Genomic DNA, 19,285 nt, shown 5'->3' on the forward strand with positions numbered 1-19,285 from the left:
ATCATAGCTTTCTGTAAGGAGTCTAGGATTAAGAGGGAGTTGATAGTCCCATATAATCCCGAACAAAATGGAGTTGCAGAACGAAAGAATCAATCCATTGAAGAAAGTGTAAAAGCAATGTTACATGATCAAGACTTACCAAAATTTTTGTGGGGTGAAGCTACAAAGACAGTTGTATACATACAAAATCGAAGTCCCCACAGGTCTCTAGATAACAAGAAGTGTTCACTAGGAAGAAACCAACCATAGATCATCTCCGAATTTTTGGTTGTCCTGTCTATATACATATACCTAAGGACAAAATAAAGAAGTTGGATCCATCTGGCATGAAGGGAACCTTTGTGGGCTACAGTAACTCTTCTAAGGCCTATAGGATCTACATAAAGGAAGGACATCGAATAGAAGTCAATCGAGATGTGATATTTGATGAAAGTATTGCATTCAAGAAATCAAAGGATCTCCCTATGGACTTTGATGATGAAGAACTTCCAGTATTCGAAGAAGAAGTTACTAGGGAAGAAGAAGAATCAAACCATGAAAATGAAGGTCCCTGTGAACCAATACTTGTGGTAATTCCGAAACCAGAAAAAGACCTAACTGGTTGAAGTCTACACTTCTAGATGCAGAAGGTCATGAAGCAGCTCAAGGTACATTCAGGGAAAGAAAGAAGCCCAAACGATATTCTGGGTATGCAGCCTACATGACAAAATTAATTGAAGCAGAGCCATCCACTTTTGAAGAAGTTATCAATCACCAAGAATGGAAGGATGCCATGAATGAAGAATATCAATCTATAATGAAGAATGGAGTTTGGGAGATCGTACCTAGGCCTGAAGACAAATATGTGGTAACTTCCAAGTGGCTCTACAAGATCAAACATGCAACAGATGGAAGTATTGATAAATATAAGGCAAGATTTGTGGCTAGGGGCTTCTCTCAACAAGAAGGCATCGATTATGAAGAGACATTTGCTCCAATAGCAAGGTATACAACTATTCGTTCATTGGTCTCTTTGGCAGCATCAATGGGATGGAACATCCACCAAATGGATGTCAAGACTGCATTCCTAAATGGCACAATTGATGAGGAAGTCTATATAGAGCAACCCTTGGGATTTGAAGTTAAAGACAGAAAGGCATATGTTTGCAAATTGAAGAAGGCATTATACGGCCTCAAGCAAACACCAAGGGCATGGTATGCTAGGATGGATGCATACCTACAAAGATTAGGCTTCTCAAAGAGTTATGCTGATCCAAACCTTTATATTAAGGTTGTGAAGGGAGAGTCGGTAATCATTCTTCTGTATGTGGATGATCTTCTCTTGATAGGTGTGGAAGGTCGAATTGAAGAATGTAAGAAGCATCTAGCAGCAGAATTTGACATGAAGGATCTAGGGCTGATGCACTACTATTTGGGACTAGAAGTCTGGCAAGGACCTGATGAAATCTATCTAGGTCAAGGAAAGTATGTGATCAAGATGTTGAAGAGGTTTAACATGATGCATTGCAAACCAATGACAACCCTGATGATTATAAACTTGAAAACACTAAGGAGTTCTGAATCAACCCCTGTGGATCCTTCCAGGTATAGGAAATTGATTGGCTCACTGATGCACTTGGTGAATACTCGACCAGACATATGTTTCGCAGTAAATATTCTCAATCAATTCCAAGTGGAGACAAAGCATGATCATTTGATAAAAGCAACACACATATTGAGATATCTACAAGGAACAATCCACTGTTGCATAAAATATTATAGGGGGAAATATATCCACTTAATTGGATATACAGATTCCGACTAAGGAGGCAGCGAGGGAGATGGAAGGAGCACTACAGTAGGATGTTTTAGTCTAGAATCCTCCATGATCTCATGGATGAACAAAAAGCAAGATACAGTTTCTTTAAGTAGTGTTGAGGCTGAGTACATTGCAGCCTGTGAAGTAAGCAAAGAAGTTGGTTGGTTAAGGAAGCTACTATCAGACCTGTTTGAAGGACCAATGGACCCTAAAGTGATGCATTGTGATAAATCTTGTTGTATACGATAGTTTGAAGACCCAGTATTTCATGGAAAGACAAAGCATATCAATAACAAGTATCACTCCATTCAGAAGCTAGTACAAGATGGTGTGTTGTAGCTACAGTATATCTCCACCGATGAGCAAGTAGCTGACATATTGACAAAATCTCTTCCTAATAAGAAGCTTGTATATCTGAGAGACAAGCTTGGTTTGGTTGATGTATCCTCCCTGATTGAGAGGGAGAGATAGGCACATCATTCTTGTCTTCACTTGGGAAGATAGAATGGAGGATTGGGTAAACATCTAGCATCTGATGCTCTTTGAGGATGTGGTAGGGCATCCAAGATAAGAGTAGTCGTGGACCGATATTCTTTGAGGACTAGCTATCCAAGATAAGAATAGTCCAAAGAAGGTCATACTCTGTGAACACCCGAGTGGGGTATGTACCTTGAGAGACAATGATGATGGTGTCTATAAATCATTGGTCTCGCCAGCATTGTGCTCTGATCTTGTGGAGAGATAGAGTTGTTAGTCAAGGCCTTGCTATATGACAATGTTGGTTGTTATGATGCTAAACAGATGGGTTACCAATCTAACTCTTCTTATGAGATCTCTTCAGATTGAAAATGTCCATGTACCATTTATGAATACCTCTCTACTCAAGAGGGAGTATTGAAAAATGTGTAACTAGGTTCGGTCTTCATAAATATGAAATGTACTTTTGATTCTTGTAAATTGTAAAATGAAAGAAAATTATTATTATTATTTTTGGAGCATGGGTTTCATGCTCAAGGTCTTTTATTTTATATGTCAAGCACCCATTGAGTGCTTCTAGGGTTGGTCCAAGGTCAAGAATTCAAAAGAGTCATTGTCATAAGTTGAAGACCCCATCGAGCACATTGTAGCTTGTAAAGAAAACTATTTTTGTCCTTAAAAGTGTCATTATACCCTTCAAGACCAAGTCGGCCTGGAAGTTACCAAGTCGACCTAATTTGAGGAGCCACATCGACCTTGAGAAGCCTATATAAAGGAGGAAATTCGACCTCCTTGGAGCACATTCATCACTCACTCATCCAAGTGAAGGAGGATCAAGAAGAAGGTAGCGAAGAAGGAAGAGGACAAAGGAGACTTGTTTTTGGGTTATTTCTCTCTCACACGTGTGAAGGAAGGCTAGGGTTTCTACAGCAGATCTAGGATTTTCCTCTATAAGTTCAATTTTGAAGAAGGGAAAGAAAGAAGGTAAAGCGAAGGTCACAAGAAGCCATCCTCAAGCTTAAGAAGGAACAGAAAGCCAATCGAAGCTCTAAGGAAGCCTTGGAAGGCTAAACGAAGCTCACACGTGTGGTTGCAACAACTGCAAGAGGGCCGAAAATTTTAGGTCTGCAGTGGAGGCCGAAATTCTGCAGTTGGGGTCAAAGTTGTGCTATTGGAAGAGATTTGACTAGGTTTGACTTGTTCAAGGAAAGCACATCATCCTAAAAGGTTGGAAGTGGTCTTGGAGGGTATTGGTCTTGGTCTAGAGGTCTTGGAATTCATCAATTGGAGAATCTATAAGGAAGAGAAGAGATTTGTTGGCTTTCCTCTCAATTAGAGAGGTTTTGGTCTTGGCTTGCAGCCTATACTCTGTGTTCTTGTTCTTCTTGTTTTGGTAGGTTTTTTTATGATATACATACACAATAATAAATAAAGAAGCTAATAAGTAAGGAAAAGTAAAAATACATCACAAGCAGTTATCAAGGAAAGAGAAATCACTCTAATCATTGCCCTATAGATTTCTGAACAATTTCAAATGACTTACATATTAAAACCCTTTAAAATGCTACAAACAAAACCAAGAAAGAAAATCATTCTTGGTCAAAACATTATCACATAATAAACATGAAACTCTAAAAGACGCCAAGGAATATTTTCATTAAACCCGGGGGAGCAGAATACTCCCAATATCCAACCATAAATTACAAATAAGGAAGTCCTTCCTTTATATAGAGGAGGTAAGAAACTTCCTTCACATTAAAATAATATTATTTGGGGATTTCCTTACAACTAGAAAGGAAATTCTAGATTTAATCTACTTCCAAAAACTAATAATTAATAAAATAGAGTGGTCAATGCCACATGTACAATGAGAAACAAATAAACCCCCTTTAAGAAGGGGTTGATCCATCCAAGTGAAGAAGAAAGAGTCCATAAAAGATTATTCCTTGAGAAATGTGCTATACGACCTCCATGAACCTTGAAGTAGTTTGATCTCCTTAAATATGCTCAATGTCCCAAGAAAAGGGCTGAAATAATTTGTAACTAAACATTGCATAATTTGCAAATCAAACCCATAAGATGATCAACACCCAGGTGGAAGAGACCCATGTTCACATTTTGAGGCATGCCTTGCATGGTGAGGCCTTCAAACAAGGTGGATTTGCCTTGGAATAATATTGAGGACAAGGAGGTACAAAGTTTTCCTTTAGATGCCCAATGTTGACTAGAGGAACCTTCCTCAACCACCAATAGTTAGTTGACTCTCCTTAACTAGCAACATTCCCTTGCTTTTTGCTAATGTCTTGCTTGATTTGTGGAGCATTTTGATTGGGGAAGACAAATTTTACCTTGGAGAGGCCAACGTTTCAATTTTTACCCACCTCTAACTTGGGATGTTACCTCTTGGACACCTCACTACTCCCACATGTTAGCTAGGAGAGTTCAAATTGCTTGCATGGGGCTTGAGATCACCAACATTACTCCTCTTTTGAGCTTAGAAAGGTTTGCATGTGTGATAACAGGCCTTATGACCCACATGCAATGTCGAATCTAGTGCATGCAATGTCCATTTAATTTCCCACACTTATGTTCATAGGATATTGTGCCCATGAACCTCTTTGGAGATGAAATTCACCTTGAAATATATTTTTCTTTTTCCAAACCTTCAATGTAACATGTCAAATATACCTCTTGTCACTCACAATGAGCCCTTGTTGAATTTTGGAGTGGGGACCCTGCGCATTGGGATCTAGGAAGTGCTTCGAGAAATGTGAAAATGGCCAAAAATAGTCTTGTCTCCAATCTGCCATGCTAAATAAAAGTGAATAAGTTGACTATAGGTACCCCTACAAGGAAGGGTAATAGCTAGCTCCAACTACGTGACACGTGATCCACTTAGGAGGATGTGAGAAGCCTAGAATCTCATCATTGTACATGAGCAACGACTCAAAACTGTTGCAACTATTGTCCGAGTGGACTTAATCATCTCCTACCCTACTCTAACATGCTTGAAGTGGCGCTGCTAGGTGAAGTCAAAAATCCAGTGTAGCCACTTCAGCCATACATAAATCCACTGCCTTCTCCCTCTATGCTTGACCATTATGCAAAACAAGGATATACTAAACTGAATGATGATACATTGGAATTTCTGCAATTACAATGCTGAAAATAAATGTGGGTACCTGCATAACAGCAATATTATATTCCAGAGAACCTGCAGATGGAAAGGGGCTACCACAAGATTTGTCAATATATTTTTTAAGTGGGCAGATATAGCTGCAGTCTATATATCTGAAAATTCCATCAAATCTGCATTTTTCCATTATCCAAAACAAGGATATACTAAAAACTGAATGATGATACGCTGGAATTTCAGCTATTACCATGATGAAAATGAATGTGGGTACCTGCATAACATCAATATCTTCCAGTGAACCTGCAGATTGAAAGGGGCTACCACGTTATTTGTCATATATTTTTGAAGTGGGCAGATATAGCTGCAGTCTAGACCTGAAAATTCCATCAAACCTGCATTTTTTCCATTACTGCTACATAAGATCATGGCATGCTGAGAGAAATTACATTGTAGATCCAAAATAAATGCCTCTGTAACATCAATCAGCTCTTCATTATTTGTTTTTCCATTATCTTCAGATGAATTGTTTGAAAGAATCCTTTTGAACAGCTGTCCTTTCACGTTCTGGATGGCTAAAAATGCTAATTTCTTCCTCTCATAAGGGGCTGGAAATCGCAAAATCAAATCTGCACTCTTCACTTTCAACTACCTTCCCCATAAAATCTGCAATAATTGGACTTACTGAATGACTCAAAATGTCAACATATTGCCATCATTTGCTGCCTAAATCTAATTTTCTTCTTGAAGCATGGAATTGGGAATTTTCTTATGAAATTCAGGACTGCGAATATTGTTTGTTGCTTGGGTAAGGCTACCATCATCAAATTTCTCCATTATAAGCTCTTTGTTGTCCAGCTGTATGTCATCATGGATCTGATCATCTGGACTGGCAGCTTTATGATCAAGCTTTGTCATATGGCTTGCCACTTCCTCTTCTACATTAATATTGTTCTCATTATCTTCCATAAGAGATACAAGACCTTCCTCAACTAGATTTTGTGCAGAATATAACTCTTATTTCTCAAACGAGGGGCAGCCAGCTTACTGATTCATGGTTTCAAGTTTCAACTTGCACAAAATGCTTCCAGAAGTTTCCCAAAAGATGTAAACATGCCTTTGTCAAGACTTTCGAATCATTCATATGCAAACACTTTCAAATTCATCATGAAATATTTCACCATGACATCCTCATAAAGAAATTTATTTTTCTTGCAATATTCAATGAATGCATAAAGGTTCTTCATAACTAGATCCCCATATCCATAGAATATAGGTGAGTCCTTCGATCCAACTATATATGATCGTGGTGAAAACCCCTCATACCTGAAAACTCAACTGGAGCATAAAATTTTGCTAACCATGAAGGAAGCTCCACCTTTTCTACATATGTAAAACTTCAAAGCAAGGCTGAAAGAAGAATCCGCAATAAATACTAATCATACCTTACGGAATACCCTAATGGAGCCGCCAAGATCAGCTGACTTCTGGAACCTTCACAGTTGTTGGATGTGCTCACCTCTACATCCAACAAATCCTTCAAAAATTATAAGGAACAAGGGCTTCGTTCTTTCATGGAGTCACCATGCAAGAGTGTTGTGAAAAGCACCCACATTTGCCATTGAAATACGGAGTTGATTGAGCTTTACATAGTGATCAAGTTGAGTTTAAGAGAAAAAAAAACACTGGTGATAGAGGGATGTGAAGATTAGTGCCAATATACATGGGCGATGGAGTCAAAGCAGAATACCAAGAAGAATGGCCTTTCTTTTGTCAACTACCTAGAAGGATGGGTGATTTCTTAGCTAATCAGGGCAAACTATAAAGTTAAAAACCCATTAAAGAGGATTCCTCAATAGGATTTCACTCAGCCCAAGGATAAACTATGGCATGAAACAAACCAATTGTTTACTAAGGGAACCCCAATGAGAATCTACCTAGCAAAGAGGCTCAACAATTACTTTCACACCAACAAAGGGGACATGAAGAACTATGTCTTTGACATCCCCATCCACATGACAACTTTGCCCCTCAATGGTGGATCAATCTCACTAAGCCTTATGGTGATTTTGAATCATGCACATTAAAACCCTTTAAAATATTGCAGACATAACAAAAAAAGAAAAGCTTCCTTTGTCGAAACATACATCACAACATCAAACCACAATAGAGACCAAGAAATATTTTCATTAAACGCCAAGGAGACAAATACTCCCACTATCCAACCATGAATTACAAATGAGGAAGACCTTCCTTTATATAGAGGTAAGGAACTTTACATTAAAATAATATTATTTGGGGGATTTCCTTAGATCTAGCAAGGAAATTCTAGACTTAGTCTCCTACTATAAACTAAATATTAATAGAATAAAGTGACCAATGCCACATGTACAATGAGAAACAAATCGATCCCCATGAAGAAGAGGTCAATTCATCCAAATGAAGAAGAAATAGTCCACAAAAGATTATTACTTGTGAAATGTGCTAGACATCCTTCATGTTTTGGGCTAAAATAGTTTTTAAACCTTGAAAATAATGCTCAAGGAAACTTGAGGTAGTTTGATCTCCTTAAAATATTATCAACATCCCAAGAATAAGGCTGAAACAGTAGTTAAGCATTGAATAATGTACAAGTCAACCCCATAAAATGATCACTACCTAGGTGGAAGAGATCCATGTTCACATTTTAAGTAGTGCCTTGCATGGAGAGACTTTCAAACAAGGAGGATTTGCCTTGGAATAATATTAAGGAGAAAGGGGTTCAATGTTTTCCTTTGGATGCCCAATGTGGACTAGATGAACCTTCCTTGACCACCAACGGTTAGTTGACTCCCTTTGATTAGCAACATTCCCTTGCCTTTGGCCAACTTCTTGCTTAACTACTGGAGCATTTTGCTTGGAGAATATAAATTTCATCTTGGAGAGGTCAATATTTCAATTTTTACCCACGTTTGACTTGGGATGTTACCCCTTGGCCACCTCACTACTCCCATGTGTTGGCTAAGAGAGTTCAAATTGATTGCATGAGCTTGAGATCACCAACATTCCTCCTCTTTGAGCATGGAAAGGTTTGCATGTGTGATAGGAAGCCTTATGATGAACATGCAATGTAGAATCTAGTGCATGTAATGTCCATTTATTTTGCCACCCTTGTGTACTTGGGATACCATGTTGATGTTCCTCTTTGGAGATGAAATTCACCCTAAAATATCTTATTTTTGCCAAAACCTCAACATCTCAAGTATGTCTCTTGTTGATCACAATGAACCTATGTTGAATTTTGGAGTGGGTACCTTGTGCATTAGAATCTATGAAGTGCCTAGAGAAACATGTAAATGGCCAAAATAGTCTTGTCTCCAATCTACCCTTCTAAATAACAATGAATAATTTGACGATTAGTAACCTTGCTAGAAGGAATGGTAATAAGTTGGCTAAAAAAAATGCATAATTGTAAATATTATGTTAGCCCCTATTACTAATAAAGTTTTAGAGTTAAAAAGCAATTTCAATGAATTTTTTCCTCATATATATACAAAGAATACAACACATGAGTTGATCAACTATCTAAGGAAGTTGTATTTACGCAAGAGGAAACCCTATATGAGCAAGAATTAAAATGAAGGGCATATTACCCATGTATAAACAAGGGTAACCATAGGAGAAATTTTTTCTCCCATAATGCAAACTTCCAGCCAGTTGCCTCACATACTCCTTAGATAGCAGCCATTTGGATGCCTTTCACCCATCATTGGTCAACTCATTCACTTGATCAACATACTTATTTGATGAAGGTAGGTTAATGACCATGAGGTACATTAGCCATTGTTTCAAACAAAGTGCTTACATTTAATGTTTTAGGCATTTAAGCAAGGATCATGGGTTGAATTCAAACAATGGATCATGATAGTTGGAAGTTATACTTGTTTTCGTTATTATATTTTAGGCATTTAAGTATGAATCATGGGTTGAATTTAGATAATAGATCATGATGCTCGAAAGTTATATGTGTTGTCTTTATTTCACCTTCATGGTCATCATTTCCTTTTGGTAGTGTGTAACCACCGTGGGGATTTTCTTTCACTATCCAAGAGGGACACAAATAGGAGGTCTTGATAGATATAGTTTGTCCATATCCTTCCATGCTTAACACTTTCCATATACCTCTTTCTCTATTCTCCTTTCTATTGGGTTGTTGGTTGTCAATTGCTCATACTATTTCCCTATTTACCTCATCTTATGAGAAGAAGAGGCTCGAAAATGACCACCTACCACAAGAAGGAATAAAAGAGCATATGTTAAATATTTAAATGCAAAATAATGTCAAGGAATGAATCATAGTCAAAAGCCAAATATCTTGAGCTCTACCCCCTCATGTGAGGTCATCACCCCAATTCTATGCATATCATGATCTATCAAGAGGGACTTAAAAGAACCTCCCAACCCTTAGGAGAAATGAACTATCGATACAAGGGGGATTCAAAGAAAAATCAATGAAGCTTGCAAAACAAGCAAATCGAACAAAAGTAAAAGGCTCAGTAAGGGGTGCAAAAAGAAGCGTCGAGGAAAGGGTAACTCAAGTATCTAAAGCACTCTCTCTACAAAGGTACTCATGGATGTTGGTCTTGCATTACCCATGTATAAGACCATCACACATGTCATGAAGTCCACCCTTGACCCTATCACTAATCACTTGCAGCTATTGACCGAAGGGTCTATTGCCGCCCAAATTGTACAACTAATTGTGACAAGCACTCAAGGTGGGTGTGTCACTCTGATCCCGCCCTCTCTGTCCTAGTTGTCTACCTACGACAGGCTATGGGGGGTAGTCCCTATGAAATGTGAGGATGAAAGTCCTATCGGCAACCGACAAGTCTAGGAGACAAAACTGAATGGCCTAACAACTTGGTTAATTATGACTAGCAAGTTTAATTATAAGCACAATTAGATTAAATTTTCATTATCAGAGAAACCAATGCCTTATGGAGTCAACATTACTTGCTTTATGTGAATAATCTACCAAGCCATCGGATGAACAGTTGTTGCTTAGGATGCTCACTATCCTATATGAAATGTGACATCTAAAATTAAGTAAAATGCAAGATCTTGGTAATTTTCAAATTGATGCCTAATTAAATGAATCCTCTCCCTCAACTATTTTGAAACTAGTTTTTTTTTTAAGAACATTTTTCATTAAGAAGAATGTTTTACATATGCGTAAATATTCACCACACTAGATTGCTTATCAACATCAACTCAAAAAGACTGATGCAAGAGACCAAAAATATCATTGAAGAGTTGAAAATGAGCCAGATAGACTTAGAAGATCTCAAAGGAACCAACATTGTAATCGCTCCCTCCACGACCTGCTCAAAATGCATTTGCCCAGGCAGAAGAGACAAAGCACGTTTAGAGAGAGCATCGGCTTCAGAGTTATTTTCTCTGTAGATATGTTGGGAAGATATCTCAGAGAAGAGAGATTTAAGATCCTGAATCATCTGCATCTAGTTACAAAGAGAGGTAACCTCCATGGCATTCCTTTCTTGAGTCCAAAAAATTATGGAGAGTGAGTCCCCAACGATCAGAATCCTGTCAATGTTGAGCCACAGGGAAAATTTTAAGGCGCCCCATAATGCCAACATTTCAGCCCTACAGTTGTCCCCAATACCACCAAACCACCGAAAACAGAAGGATGTGGATTGGTCAATATGAAGGGAGGCTCCACAACCGCAACGCCCACCAACTGAAGCCCCATCAAAATAGCATATCGAATAAGTATTGGCCAAATTGACAAAACTAATGTTCTTGGGAGAGTCTTGGGAACCCAGGGACCAATATCCATGAAATGTGCAGCAATGCGAAGCAATGTTCCACCAAGACTCCGGGATGGGGAGACGCGGGTGCGAGGAGACGCACAAGGGGGACGTGTGGGAGTACCCTAAAATTTTATTGAAATTTAGGTGGGGGTAGGGGGACATCGGGGTATATAATTTTTTTCCTTTTTAATATATATATATATATACAAAATTCATATTCAATAATGAAAGCATAAATAGAATGATACATACATAATTGAATTAAATAATGAAATACATTGATCCATACTCATCATTCTTACTAATACATACATGATTCATCCATAAACCATGAGATTCAATAATGAAATACTCTGATCCATATTCATTATTCATTATTCACCATTCTAGAATCTACATTGATTTAAAAATTAAATTCATCATTCTAGATTCTAAATTGATTTAAAATTAAAATTCATCATTTATCATTCTAGAATCTAATTAGTACTAAGCAAAATAGATTATAATAGATACTGAAATCTAAAGATTGAAATATTAAATTGATATAACTAAAACTCAAAAACAATGGAGTGACGAGTCTAAAAGTCACTCTAAAGTACACAGAGGGCTTGGTGCTCTTGATTAAAGACTAATTCCATACCCTTGTACATGACAAAATGCAATGGAAACATTGCAATCCATCAAATCCTGAATTCCTGAAAAATTGTTAAGTCTACTGGATTTTGAGTGAGATCTAAAATTCTACTTTCTCCATATGAAATCCAATGAGGTCGAAACCACTCTCAAACATCCTGAGTCATTTCATGGTAATGTTAAAAATTGAAGTAAAAGGATGAAAATGAAAGATAAAGGAGAATGTCACTTTTACTTTAAGAATTTAACATTACCATGAATTGCATAGCATTAGTAGGGAAATATGGTCAAATACTAGGTTTTCCTTGTCATAAATCATTGTTTTCAAGCAAATTTAAGGGGGGACACATAGACCATTTTGAGGGGGGACGTCCAAGCATCCCCCTTTTGGGGAGTCGCGTCCCCCACACTAGGGAAACATCCCCCGCTGCGTCTCCCCACGTCTCCCTAAAAGGGGGACGTGGGGAAACGTTTCCCCAGACGTCCCCCCATCCCGGGTGCGTGAGGTGCGAGGGGTGCACGAACCCGACCTTGGGGGACGCGTCCCCGTGGAACACTAATGCGAAGAGAGGACAGCTTGGCATCATGGGAGATGTCTTCAAGTATGAATTCATTCCGAGAGCACCAATGGCCCAAAAAAACATATTGCAGGACAACCTTGTATGCTTTTGTTTGGCATTCCCAAGAGCAAATCCAAGCATGAATAGAAGATTTATCTCCATCAATCTGGATCCCCAAGAGGGAGGACACCTTCGACCAAATATCAACAGCAAAAGGACAAAGTATGAATAGGTGTAAGCAATCCTCCATGTCAGACCTGCAAAGGGAGCATCTGCCAGGGCCTACAAAGCCTTTTTTCAACAAAGTATCCCATGTTAAGATACGGTTGTGTAGAATAAGCCAAGAGAAGCATAAGATTTTAAATGGAACATCCCAACTCCACAGATATGCAGATAGATCAGCATATGGTAGTGATTGAGTGTCAGAGGTGATGTGCTCATATGCTTCAGAGACCCGCAATTTTTCCATTAAATAGATGTCCACCCCAAACAATTATGTCTAGAAGTTGTGTTACTGAAATGCCAGCCTGACAGAGTAGGTTGTGGAGAGAAACTTAGGGAAAGACAACAAAGACTATATTAATGATACCTTCCCTGGAATTCTAACCACCCGATGTCTCCGGTGCTGCAGGAACTATGGATCTGATCACTGCAAGGTCACCGTGTTAACTACAAAAGAGGGTCTAGACTTTGCAAGCTAGGTGAGAAAGGTGGTCCTAGAGTCTTTCAACCAAGCTTATGCTTGGAGGTAAGTTAATTAATGCAAGGCTAATCCTAGAATGTGGATGCAATATATGAGTGATTATCCTTAAGGGTGAAGTTGTTAATTGTTTTAAGTATATTCAATTTAGAGCAATGAAGAGAAATACTTAACAATTTACAATGACAATCTTCACCAAAAGAAAGTGCTCAATGAATCAAATAGATGGTGCCAGAAAACGGAATCAAGATTATAGTGGACAATTGCTCATGAAAAGACAATAAATATACAAGTCCAATGCTTATTTCAATAATGCTAGAGTGCCAATTAGCAACTTCTTAAGATTACTTAGATTATAACAATAGAATGCCAATGTGCCAATTAGAGACAAAAAGAGAGAACTTTGATTCTTTACGAACACAATTAACAATTCTTTAGATAATCACAAGATTACTCTTATCACAATTATGATGACAATTAAGTGATTTGAGACTGACTTGATTCACAAGATTATAAATTAAGATGTGAAGCTCACTTGCAAGAAACAAGCTAGTAAATCCACAAGAAGTACTTATTCCAATATGACCACAAGAGGCAATGTAACCAATTATCCAATAGTCCACTTCTTTAGCAATGTGATAGCAATGACAAGTAAGAATTTTCTTCAAGGACCAATGTCATAGTATTACTAGCTATTAAAGAGAGCATTTACCCACAATATTATTCTTTAGAGCAATAAGTCAATCTTATCCAACAATTACCAATTCAATTAGCCTTTTAGAGCACTTATGTTCTTATTTATATTTGCCAATTAGATGAGGATGCAAACTATGAAATGCTTATGCAAGAATGCAATGTATGCAAAGTGCAATGGATGCAAGAGATGGCAGCCAAGAGACTAATGATTGCAGCAGTAAGAGAAACATCCAATCATACAAGAGGACACTTACTCAAGATGCAAAATATGCTAGGATTGAATGCCCAATAGAAAGAGATGACTGCCCACTACTTTTCACACCACTGTTATGTTTATATCAGACCATATGATGCATATATCAGACCTCAAATTAGTATGACATTCCTCAAGCAAATGCAAGTAATGCAAGCCCAAACAATGCCAATGATTTACCAATGATGAAATATGACCGCAAGTTGATTATTATGCCACTGTCATATTTTTGTCACTGCTGTAGGTGACTTAAGATGGCTGTAGGTGTTTATATCAGACCTTGAAATTCACCCACAGTCCTTCAAACTTCACTTATATGCAATCAATAGAACCACAAGATAAATGTTTAATGCCTTAGGTGAATAATTGATGAGTTAAGGCTTGATTTACGTGTATTTAGGCCACTAACATACCACTGCCACAATTTGCTTCAGAACTCTAGATGAAATAATGATGAGGCAAAGAGAGTTAGAGGGCAAACCACTAGGCCTAATGGCCTTATTGGATGGCTAGAGACTTTTCCCAAGAACTTGCCCACCTGCAACCACAATGTTAGCTCCAAAACCACTGCAAAACAAGATGTTAGAGACCACAAACCAATGTAAACTCAACCAATGACTGAATGAGGGCTAGAGGAATGGCTAATAGGCCAACAATGAGGGGCTAGAATCTAAGAAAGGGTAACGCTAGGCCTAGGAAGGAAAGGCCAAAGGGCCAAAAATGGCCTGCAGCCTAAGGGAAAAGGGCAGCGACAGAGGGAAGAAGCCCTCTGGGGCTGACAGGATGGGTAAGAGGGGTAGCTAAGAGGGTTAGGAGGCGTCCCAAGGCCACAGCAAGGGGAGATAGGCCTGCGGCCTAAGGAAAAGAGCCCACGGCTCAAGGAATGAAGGCCCTAGGGCCTGCGGCTAGGGGAAACAAGGGCAGCGTCTCACACAAATGAGGAAAACGGGCTACGGAAAGGCTAGGAGGGATCACAGCTAGGCCTTACAGGCCTTAAAAAAAAATTTGGAATCCTGCAATCACAAAAATTTGCCACGAAATGCCAAAAATTTCACCTGGAATGGCCAGCATTTTCCGTTCTTGGCTGAGCATTGGGCCTGGGGGGTGTTTAAGGGCTAGATCTTGCCTTCCTAGGCCTAGATCTGCCTCAAAACCCCAGCGAAATTGCTCAAGAACGTTGGACGCCACACTTGGAGGAGTACAACCCTTCAAACCCTAGCCTTAGTGCTATTCTCTTCAAAAAATTTCGACCTCCTTGATGGCTTGAGAAAATCACGTGCACAAAATGAATGAAAGAATTCCCAAAACCCCAATATATACAAAAAATTCAAAAAATCCCAAAACCCCAAGTGCTACAAAATTTAAAAATTTAAATTCTAAAATACAAGGGTTAGAATAATTTACAAATATCTACAATATTTACAAAATAAAATTATTAGCTCTCATTAGCAAATTAAATCTTTGTAGCCCAGGATCTGATAAAAAAAATTGAATTTTTTTTAGATGAATTTCATGGGTGAAATATTTCAAAAACTATAACCGACCAAAACCATCCTGCAAAACAATCACAATGAAAGCTTGAAGCTCAAACAAGGTCGGCCCTTCCCCACAATCTGTGAACTTGGAGCCCAAGGGCTAGCGTACCTATAAATCTCTATTCTATCTTAAAATAAACTATTAGATCATATAGTGAATCATATCACCTAAGATAACTCATACCAATAGAATGTTTTTATCACCAACGAATGAAAGAACAATGTGTAACATTTAGCACAATATAGAGTATAAACACATAAACTAGCACATACCACAGATCAACAAATAGAAGAACACCATGAACTGAAACCCCAAAGTCTTTCTATTATGAGAAAAATAATTCCAGCAAAGCAAAAGCTTAGTACATCAATAGAAAATTACTCCACCCAAAGATAGGAAATAGAAGCTAGATAGCTTCTTTATATAGAGAAAACCCCTCCAAGTGGAAAATAACGAATAGTTGACTTTATCCTCGTCAGATTAATTTCAACCGTCGAAAATAATTTGATGGTTTTTTAATCTCCACCGTCAAATTTTTATTTTGAGGAAAATTTCGAATTTCTCTTAAAAACCATTTTTTATCTCAAAAAATTGACTTTGACTTAACCACCAAGGTCCAAGGGCTTGAATTTTCTTAAAATATATATTTTTCCCTTGGTGGGGGGACCTCCAAAAATTGACTTCCTTTTGACCGACGAAATTTTTTATTATTTTCCACTTGGAGAGAAATTAATTTCTCTATAATTATTTTTTGACTCAAAATTAATTAATTTTCTGGCTTAGGATTTTTATTTAATTTTGCCAGAAAAATTAATTAATTGACTCTAGAGGGGATTTAATTATTTTTCCACCCTCAAATATTTTAGCCATGGTTTCTGATTGTGAGGGACCATGCACTAAAATATTTTTACATCAAAATATTACAATTAATTCAACCCTTAGAAGGGGAAATACACATTTAGACCAGACCCTCAAGACATTACCCAATTCTGTGACACAATATGATCTAGTATGAAACCAAGTGTGCTTATAATAAAATAATTTAGCCATGGTGTTCTGATTACGAGGGACCATGCACTAAAATTATTCTTAAACACACTTTTACAATAGACTTGATAAACACTAGGGCTTGTTACCCACCATTTTGTGGGTGATATCCCTAGGAGAAATTTTTTTCTCCAAGATGATACTTAGCCGACAGCGCCTTGCAGCCACCAACTAGTTCGTTGTGCCATTTCTCCGCCACCTGAGCCAGCCATGTGGTCCCTCACCCATCTGCCATGATCGTATGTTTGAAGGTGGGCCTCTCGAACCTAAAGGTATACCTTGTCATTTGGAAATTGAGTATTGTAGTTTGCTTATCATGGACACTTTTGGGCATGGATTAATAGGGGGATTTGGCAAAAAGAATCGGCTAGGTCTGTGCTCCTGTCCCCTAGACCCCTTTTGGATGTTAACTTTGGATTCTAATCCCTTGGGATCTCTTTCACTGACCATTTGACTTTAGCGATCGTATTTCACGGGAAACCCCGATTTTGGTTGTGTGGTCCCGCTCCCTTATCTGCTTATATTACCCCCTTTCCACTCATTATTACCCCATTCACCATTTTTCCCACCTGAATCCACATTCCTCCATTAGGTCCACATAGGGTTACCTCACCCCCTCCCCTTGCCCACACCTTGGGTCGAGCCTGGAATGATGCCCCACCTGAATCCACATTCCTCCATTAGGTCCACATAGGGTTACCTCACCCCCTCCCCTTGCCCACACCTTGGGTCGAGCCTGGAATGATGCCCCGGATGTTGATGCAGCTAAAAAGAAGGATAAAAACATATTTAGCCACATTCAACAGGAAAATGGATCACAAAATGCAAAAGATGGTTGGGACACACACATTTAGCATGTGGGAAAAAGCCAATACATGAGCTCTACCCCATCATCATGGCCATCACCCTGGTTCCTACAGGTTCTATGAGCCTCCTTCATCATAGAGGAACCCATGATTGTCCCAACCCCTAGTTGGAAATGCATCGCCCTACCTTAAAAGGGGGGTATTCACTGTTGTATCTTATGCATCATGCTCTTAACCCTTGAGCCCTAAGCAATTAATCAAATAAAATCATAAAAAGGAAAAAGTCATATAAAGAAGGGTGGAAAAATCAAGGTTGGGGAACCTCATGTACCACGATTGCTCCCTCCTATACATTATAAACTCAGGTGTGGACTTCCCTTTTATTAGCTACCCTTGTACCCCAACATGTGTCCCAGGGCTGCCCCTTCTCATCCCCTACTTCATTCACCTATCTGTCACATGCCCCCATCTTTTGAAGGATGTACCTTGAACACATTCTCCCCTTTAGAAGTAGAAACCGCTCAATAGGATTCTTGGTTAACCCCATTGAGAGTTTAGGAGACATTGGCACATCCTGAAGCCCATTATGGAAGGGCAGGCCATTATGAAATCCCCACCTCTGGTCCATGGTTGGTAAGCTCATTTACTCGATTTCTCTAATGACTTGTTATACTAGAAGGCTAAGAGATGCATCGGATCTTATGCAAGATTGCAAATGGCCTTCATCTTGGGTTTGGTCTCCCTATACGAGGCCTAATCCTCCAAAGGGCTACATTGGCACATGTAGGCTCTGTGTCGAGAGCTATGGGCCTCCACAATAGTAGACAACATTCCATGGATCCCTGAGGATGGTCAAAGACGCTCGAGATACTCTTATTGGATGAGGAAGATGCGCATGGTTCACCTCTGCCCAATCGACCCCACAGATGTACCATGCACTTAGCAGTTGACCCAAGACTTGTAGGATAATGTGGCATCCCCTATACCATCATCAGAGCCCTTGCAAACGATCTACAGGCATCTTCAACTCATTTGGAGACCCATAAGGTTATTATTGTGCCCCCACACCCATTGGGAGCACCACAAGTTTATTGTTTGGAGAACAAAGGGCCAGCCCCTTGTCCATCACTTTTGGGGGTCCTACTCTTTATTATGGCACCCATGGACCTCATCAAGCCTCTTGGAGGGCCCTACAACATGTATTATTCATCTTCTGACCTCTTAAGAGGCTTATTCTTTCATTTGTGAGCTAGATTGGTGGGCTTGTCACCAAAAGTTAGATTATTAGCACATTATTTTATTTTTGGGGCTTATGTAGGCCAAGGAGACTAATTCGAACTCCACATTAGTGTAGAAATACAAGTGGGATGAGTTCATTTGCTCAGGATTGAATCTCTTCTCTTTCTTGAGAATTTTGCACTTTTTCTTGGAGAATATTTTGGAGCTTTATGGATGAATTTTGAAGTGTGGATTTGGTTTATCTTATCTTGAAGCTTCTTTATTGTTAAATTGTGGATGGTTGGATATGTTCTATTACATGTAAGTACATGCTTTTAATGTTATTCATGTTTTGCTTTGTCATATTTTGGATTTTCGCTATTTTTAGGGCTAATTATTGCATGCATTCACTGCTTAAATTGTGGAATTTTGTCTCTATATAGCATCTCTCAATGTATGGGCCATGTAATTTGAATGAAATCTCCTAGGGATAATTCTATCAACGAATTTGTCTTGATAAGCCATCACCTTTAGTACATCGAAGTATAAAAGTTGCAAGATTGCTTCTCTTTGCCCTAGAAGGCTAGCGAGGTAGTCTTGAGGTCTCCTTGACTA

General features: G+C 38.7%; 1 protein-coding gene across 2 annotated transcripts in view; it reads right to left on the reverse strand.

Moving 5' to 3' along the window:
- LOC149230534 (E3 ubiquitin-protein ligase DIS1-like) overlaps nt 1-19,285 on the reverse strand; it is a 122,223-nt gene that overhangs the window by 19,331 nt on the left and 83,607 nt on the right. The window lies entirely within an intron of this gene.

The sequence above is a fragment of the Pinus tabuliformis genome, chromosome J (assembly GCF_031772625.1).
Source record: "Pinus tabuliformis cultivar Carrire ecotype Pingquan chromosome J, CPIR1, whole genome shotgun sequence".
NCBI lineage: Eukaryota > Viridiplantae > Streptophyta > Pinopsida > Pinales > Pinaceae > Pinus > Pinus tabuliformis.